Source organism: Apteryx mantelli, chromosome 4 (genome assembly GCF_036417845.1).
Source record: "Apteryx mantelli isolate bAptMan1 chromosome 4, bAptMan1.hap1, whole genome shotgun sequence".
NCBI classification, from domain to species: domain Eukaryota; kingdom Metazoa; phylum Chordata; class Aves; order Apterygiformes; family Apterygidae; genus Apteryx; species Apteryx mantelli.
The window spans coordinates 73,015,455-73,024,080 of record NC_089981.1 but is presented as its reverse complement, the minus strand read 5'-3'; positions in this window follow the sequence as shown (position 1 = coordinate 73,024,080).

Here is an 8,626-nt window from a genome sequence, read left to right as displayed (position 1 = left end):
TGAAAAAGCTAAGGGACATAGGAAGTGTTAATACAGTCCTGGCAGTCATTAAAATAAGATTGGATCTTCAAACCCAGGGACAGATGAGCAGTGTGAGGTCACATAAGCGTTGTAAGTAGTACCACAGTGATAGTGTGGCTGTCTATCATTATCTCCTGGGGGCAAATGTTGCCAACGAATGCTTCTGAGGCTGTGTGTGTGTGTTAGGAGGGCACTGCACCTGGGTAAGCTATTACATATGATCACGAGCAAAGATCAGGTAACGTTGCCTCAATTATCTCTTAATAACACCTTGCACAGCTGTTTTCTCCCTCCACTGCAGAACCATACAGTCAGAGAAATGGATGGCAAGGTTCCCCAAGAAAACAGTGACTCCTGGGGGGTTCCAAAACATCAGAAGGAGACGGAAAGGAAAACTGCAAACTTAAAAAAAGATCATACACACTCTTCCCCCTCCTTCTCCACAGATGTGCACTAACTAACAAGCAAAAATCAGAAAAGATAAAAGCAATAACATTCAACACCTAGCCTACTTTGAAATGAAAACCATTGCAAAAACATGGCACAAGGTGATCCTTGGTGGTCTGGGGATCAAAAAGGACTGACAAAGATGGATCCAGTCCATCTTCTTGTCTCCAAGCAGGTTCAGCCTCTGTTGATCCTGACAGATGCAATTTTAATATCCTTAAAAACATCCAGTGATAGGGAACTTAAAACTAGGCTCAACCTACTTCTCTTTGATTATATCACAGTGTCTACAGGTAAGCATCAAATAAATATGTTGTGAACACTTTAAGAGGATGAAAAGTCCATTAAAAAATTAGGTGAACATTATGAGTATCAGCGGGAACACTCATGGGGCAATCGTCTGTCACTCATCACAGGAAGAAACAATCTTTCTTCAAAGAGTGCACAGTAATTTTGCAGCACTTTCTTTCATCCCATTTTCACAAAGCCTGAGCAGGGATGGTGGAAAACTGTGTTTCTTGAAGATAAAGATGATTGTCTGCTTCTTGGCCACGAGGCACCTCTGAAGTTTAGAGCAGGAGAGAGCACAACTGAAGCTGCCTGGAACAGAGTGCTGGCACCAGCATTCAGAGACATGGACACAGGCATCTTAACTGCTGTCTTCCTGGGACCTGGCGAGAGCTCTCAAACTGTTAGTGAGCTGCATGCAGACTGCAAGCTGAAGAGTACTCCAAGGTTTGTAGTTTGAAGTATGTTCTTCAGCAGGAACAACTACATACAGTCAGGTTGATTCAGTCTAGTCCTGTAAAAAGAGGGTTTTTTTCTTCTATCTAGTACATGCATTTGTTAAGATGAAGTAGGAAAAATGGACAGACTTGGGATTTGAACGTTTCCAATAATCAGAATACAGCAATATCATTTTAGAAAGCTGAAGATGGGAACTGAGATTTTATTTGTGGGAGATACATTTTTTAGAATGCAATAAAATCTAACTCCATTGCCTGGTTCAGAGCAAAACCCCGATTATCAGTGTGTTGAAACTGCAGACTGATAAATGCCTGCTGATGTTGATGGGCTTAGTAAGGGGAGATCTAATAGCTACATATGTATTTAAATAAGATTTTGACAGGGAAGCGATTCTGAGCCATAGTTGAAAGAGCTATTTGTTAGGCTCTTTTTTGCACAAGGAAGGTTACAAGGTGTTTCAGGCAGCATGTGGGTGGAGTTTTTGTTTTTGCTTTCGTTTCTGATAAAGAGTCAGTCAACACTACAAAGAGCCCTGTGCTCAGATGCTGTTCGCCACCCCTTCTCTAACAAGGTAACCCCATCTTGCCAGGCACTGGATTAACCTACCGTCTATGGACAACAGGCAGATCCAAGTATATCTGCATGCTGGAAAGCTTAGGCACCTATTCAGGTGTCTTTCTCCTCTTTCTTGAGATAAATAGGGACCTGCAGAATCTAAGAAATGATGACAGTGGCCAACCAGATTGGAGCACATTCCTTGTGGTGACATCAGACATAGATGATGCAAAAGACTTACAGAGCTGTGACAACCTGTAGAAGCCTAGAAGCCATTGACAAACTGATGGATCTTCCTTCCTGGCTGCAGACAGATCTGTAATATATTTTCAGGAGAGAAGAGATGTATTGAATAATTCTGAATTAATCTTTAAAGGAAAGGCCTGCATTATAGACCAAATGGAAACCGGTTGGGAGAACTGGGAATTGCTATCAGTAATGCCACTGGGAGCCATCAGTGTTTGTCCCAGGGCAGAGTTTGGTTCTTAGTGTCCGAATGTTGTAGAGATACTCTCCATTAACCCCAGTGCTATCCAACTGCAGCAGATCAAAATGGTGAGCTCTGCTGCCAGTGGTGTCTTTGTAATATTCTCCTATTAGCTATGTCTAGTAACCAATCAATAGCTCTTGTTATGAGACAGATGGTCTCATTAGAGTCAGAGCTGTTCGGTCTGGCTCTTAACTTTTAACCTTGGCCAATATAAAATATTCACCAAAATTCTGTGTTAGACATGGGCACAACCTCATATTTCTTTCCCTGCTATTAACAAATGTCAAGTTGTGACACTAAATCACACCTCACCTCACCAAAATGGATGCTGCATTTGGATATATTGTTAAAGAATATAATGGACATATATAATGGTGTAATGGTATAATGAATTTTTACAGAAATCCACCATGGAGCTTATGGGTGAGAAAAGAAAAACAAAATTAACTCAGGGTGTGTTTCTACTAGTGTTTAGTTACAATTAATACCACCCTCATGATTCCTCCTGAAACCAAGGTCAGGTGCAACTCACCATGCTTGAGCAGAATTTAGTTTGGCAGAATTTAGGCCTTGTTTTGCTAAATGATAAAAAGTCCCCATGTTGGCTGCCTGAAGGGGTGTAGGTTTGTATGTTTGCTATAGCCTGGTGTGAATGCTCTTGATAAGGTTTCTCTGCAGAGGAGGCCCCAAACCAGGCTCCCAGGGCAGCAGCTGACATGGTAGCTGATGGGAAGGGAAGGGAAGTCACCAGGGACGGGATTCCCTGGGGCAGGCTGTTTATGAGCACATTCAAACCATGGCTGTACATGTATCTGAAAAAATTAAAACCAGAAACTAGTTTTACTTCAGCAGTTCACATAAGAGCATGCTTCTGCTCTTCCCTGGGTACATGCTGCCCCTTCATGTCTACATCCAAGTGTCTCAAAATCTTCCTGATGTAGCTTACAGGGTAGGTGGGATGGGGAATAGTGAATGTAAGTATGGGGCACACATTTCAAAAAAACTCATCATTATAAAGTCACTTTGTTTTCTCCTTTCAGCTACTGTCCATGTGTACACCTACACATGGGTAGGCGTACACTCCTCTTCCCCTCTCCTCTTCCCCTCTGTGATATTCCTCTCAGTTCTCCTTACACTATGGGGTAGTGCAGGATTTGCACAGGATTTTCACAATCAGTGCCCTCTCCAAAAAGATACAGGTCTGGTGTGCCCTAGCAGTAGAAGAACTGAGGGAGGCAGACCACTGAGACCATCTTTCTATCCTTTCCTTCCTCAGCTTTTGCTTGCAACTGATGAACGCAGTGGCATTTTGTTGCTCAGCAGTCTTCAGTGAATGCAGTCACTCCCTCCTTCCTTCACCCATGTTAGGCACTTGCTTGCCAAGTCATCTGCTTGGCTTTGCGTGGCAGATTTTGATCGCTTTCCACTCACCTGTAACGGAAATGGCAATTTCCTGGCCGTAAATGAAGTCCTCACACCTATTCTCCCATACACAAACATAGCCAGATAGGTGCTAAATCAAAATGGAGGGACTGCTGTCATCAAATTACAGATGAATCCCACCGACCAACATAATAAGGAAAAAGAAAAAGAATGGTGAGAAACTATTTGCAAAGCTGGTTTTCAGTAGAGTGTTTCTGATGACTTTTATTAATTATTGAATAATTTCATACATTATTCAAGCTTTTCTTGCAGTTTCTCCTATCATCAAAACCCCTTAAGGACTGGAATCAATCAGGCAGCACATTGTGCTCCTGCCTCCTGTGTAAATGGTGGGCTCACATGCAGGGAGACAGGGACACTCTGGGTGTGTTATAGCTCTGCTTTGCTGGCCACTGTTTCTCCTGCTAAGTTGTGTTTGGAGCAATCCTGCCTGAGAAGTTCTTGGATTATTTCTGGGCACTCTCCTGACCTCAGGACAAAGGTCTGCATTAAAATGCAGAAGATATGAGCCAACCCTGATCTCTTTCGCTGTGCTTCCCCAGAGGATTTTGTACGCTGCTCCTCAGCATCTCACCCAAGTGCCTTGCCCGAGCAGCCTCTGTTTTGGAAGACAGGTGGTCAGGGTGGTCCCAGCCACAGTTACAGATTGGACAACCCTCCCCTGAGATCTGCAGACTGGCAGCTTTTTAAAATCTCATTCCTAATTTTTCAGATTAAAAATAGAGGTAACAGGTGAGAGAGATACAGGGCAGAAAGAGAAATCTATTTTCTATCAAAAGGACCATATTTAAAACATTTTTTGATTAAACATTGTCCAGCCTATGGACCTACAGACAAAGGTTTTAGTCACCAGAGCAATTCAGTCATATTTAGGCTGAGAATAGAAACTCTTGGACTCATAGTTTGGGGGAAGATTCTGACTCTTGGTGTTCACTAAAGAGACAATCAAAAAAAGATTTCACAAAACTTGACTTCAGCTTTCTTTTAATCAGATCAGTGCCTTTAGCACCTTAACCAAAATATTCGGAGGTTCCTACATGCAGGAGGAGTTAAAAAGAAGTCACGCTGACAGTTTTCTCTAGAAATTGTAATTCAGTCCTTGCCCTTCCACTGGAAATATTTACACTCTTGTAAGTTTGTTCACCCTCATCCTTGTCATCTATCCATTTCCATAGTAGTCTGGGCAATTATAGTTACTCTACTATAGTTACTCTACTACCTCAAGGGTAGTAGAGAAACACATCCTTAATAGTTGCATGGAATAAGCAGAGGTATTCTAGGGCTTACTAAAGTTTGACGAATAATTATCATCTGATCAGATATTTTCCAGTGGAGCAGCTACAGGCCATAAAGTATTAGACAATTGTACTGGATTCCACATTAAAGCTGATGAGGAATTCCACCTAAAACTGTATAACCAGCCCTGTGTTTTACATCAGACCTGCAAGAGAGTGAAATGGAATCCAAGAGTAAATGTGAAGGAAATGTCTTCATGCAATCTTTTGCCTGTTTAAATAACAAGCATATAATCTTCTGTAAAACATCTGCAAATGGCTGTAAAAACAGATGAAACCTAAGCAGTAATAAACACAGAGTGTAAGAATTGATATGGCACTGAGGTGAATCCTGCAAACTGAAATTTTTTCAGAATGTACGGACTTCATTATAATAGCCATAATGGACTAAGAAGGTAATACCTGTAAGGGGAAGTAAGGTGTTATAAGACCTATTGATATAGCTGGAAAAAACAGACATATTTGGGGCATACAAGGCCTTCCTCACATCTGGGACTTTCCCAGACACTTTTAATATATAATTCCACACATTTTTCCTTACATTTATGAATAAAGATCAGTGATGCTGCTGAGCAAATCCATTTGCTGAAGAAAACAAATCGTAACAAACTATCAAAAGTGAGTAAGCAGGAGGCCTGTTTATCACCGAATGCAGCATTTTAGAGCTAGAAAACTGAAAAGGCAAGAACAGGCTTACATGATGTATAGTCATAACAGAGGTCATTTCTGGTCATGAATACAAATCTGCAGTGTCCTATAATTTAAGGTGCTGGAACACAACCTAAAGATTACATGATGCAGTCTTATATGTTGCTCCTACTTCACTCCTCCTTTGAACTGACATAGATCCATTGATCTTGATGAAGGTATTCCTGATCTATACCAATGGAAAGGAGACACTTTGTCTTTAGTTTCTAGTTATAGGACAGTAGCCCATATTTATCTAGGAGAAAACTTGAAGAGCCCTGAATGCTTTAAAACTTAAAATCCACTTCCAGTATTTGATTAACTTGAGTTATTCAATATATCAAAAATAAAAATAAAAAAAAAACAGTTGTGTTAACAATTTATTCTAGATGTGTTTTGGCTGGGAATCTTTTTCCACTAAACTAGAATCACAGAAAAACTGAACGATCAAGTCTTCTAAAATCAAGTCTGTTATTTATATGTGTAAACACAATTACATTGTCTTAGGGTTATTCTGTATTGAGTAAAATACTTGGGATCAACAAGAGCAAACCCAACCCTTCACCCCCTGAAAATTACCTAAGACAGTGTCTGGAGAACTGCAAATTCCTCCACTGCTTTTGCTAATGTTGTGACCTTTATTAGTTTGTGGATGTCTAAAGACTCCCCTACAGGTTGTAGATTCCCATGTAGAGAATTTAAATTTACGGACAATAAATTTGCTTTTCACATGTTGAAAGCACTGCTTTACATAGATGGAGCAATAAAAAATATTTTTAAAAGAACATCAATAGTAATATTTTCAGTATGATCAAATGTTCAAAGTAAGGCAATAATGTGAATTTACCAGTCTGTTGATGGTATTTTAGGATCAACACTAGGAATGAGAACTGAGAGAGACAGCAGGAGGCTTTGAATTCACAGTGCTGAAATGTTTTCTGTTTCTGTTTTGGCTAGTGTTTCACCAGGTCTAAAACTCTTCTTGAGCTCGTTGACTTACATCCAGAAATGTCATTAGCAAAAAAGGCTTAAATGGATTCTTCCAAGGCCTGACTGACCACAAAGCCCCATCCTGAGAAGTCATCTCCATCACTTCCTTTGCTTCTGACTCCAGCTAGAAGCCAATTTGAATGTATCAGAAGAGGTAGGAACAAATTCTGCCTAAAGTCAGATTGGTGAAAATCTATTGATTTTAATGAAGTTTCGACAAGTCAGCTTGGAATAGAACCTTCTCCTAGGTCCTCTGAACACTTGAATACCTATTGTAAACTCAGTCTATAGCATCAAAATAGCCTCTTAGAGTTCATTATAACCATTAAGGCTACTTAGATTAAAGGAGTATGGATAATGTTTGCTTGTACAGCTAATCAGTGCTGCAGTCCTTATAATGTTTCCTGAGTAGTCACTGTATTGGAGTGTTAATCATAATTGTTCTTATTATCAAGATTTGTTAAAAAAAGAGCAAACGAGATAAACTAATCTCCTCTTTGATAATCAAACCAAATATGAAAGGAAAAATAATAATGGCCATTATTCTGTTGAGTGTTGATGTGTGTTAAATTTTTCAGAGACCACTTGAATGATATTGCTTGCGTAGCCTTTTTCTGAAAAAAAAAAAAAAATCCTTTCAAATAGCTTAAGTTTTTTTTATGAGCAGTGGCACTTAGTACTTATAAAGCGCTTGTCATCTCCAGAGCCCTAAGCCATAACCTAGGCTCGTGTATTGCTCACACGAGCAAAGAATCAGGCAGTGCTTTTGATTTCTGTGATGTGCTAAATACGCCTTGGAAGTCGGGACCCCTTCGCTACCTCAGCCACCAAACACACCACAGCCTTCAAGTAGCTAGATTTGGACATGCCGTTTTAACAGGTGAGAAAACTGGTGCAGATAATTTAAAAAATATGTTCAAGGTAACACAGGGAATCATGGTTAGAAATAGGATTACAGCTCAGGAAAGTGTGGTTCTGGTTCAGCAATCAAACCTGTTGCCAATGTCCATCTCAACATTTAAGTAGTGTGACTGCTACAGAAAAATCATCATGTACTTCCTTGCATCCACCCTGCTGCTACAAAACACATAACATGCTATTAAGCAAAACATATATAAAGTCTGTCATTGATTTAGAGCCTGCAGTTTTATAAGCACCATATTGTTTATCCTTCTTATAAGTGGGAAATATTCCTGGAGTCTTACTTTCTCTCCATAGGAACTACAGAACAGAAATCAATGAAATTAATGAAAAGCACTGGTACCATGTGGACAAGAACAGGACTCATGTTCAGCACTTTCTTCAGCCATTCAGTTTAATGGGAAATACTCCTGCATGCGGACAGCATGACTGGGGCCAGGGCTGGAGCCTGAATTTAATGCATCTGCAGCCCAGTCATTTTGCTAAGGGAGCTGCCCCTTATCAGTCCAAAACATAAAAGATGTCAACTACCTGGGCCAAACTCTGCTCTTATTTACATTGCAACAATATCCTGCATTGCACTTGCTTCTGCGCAACTGCAAGTGGAGTTTGGCCCTGGGTCCTCCGACCCCCAGTTTGACTTTGATCCAAAGGAACAACACTTAGAGACTGGAACTTGGGCAGTTGCTAATGGCAGGAAAATCTACAGTTCTTTTGACATTAAGTCATTGTAAACACTGAAAGAAAAGAAATCTGTGTTGCATTTTTTTTGGCGTACAACGCCTAAAGCCTTATCTCTCATTCTGTCAGGAACCAAGAACAACGTATACAGATGGTGCAATTTATTATGTTCTGTACTGTGACCAAGTGCTGAAATACCTTCAGGAAATCACCAGAAAGCCTGAAAAGCTTTGCTGTCTCTTGTGACTCCAGCTCAGTAAAACTATAATTGAACGAGCACAATATATTAAGCACTGTATTTTACACAGTAGACTGACAGAAAAGGACTTCATCTTTTTCAGCATCATTA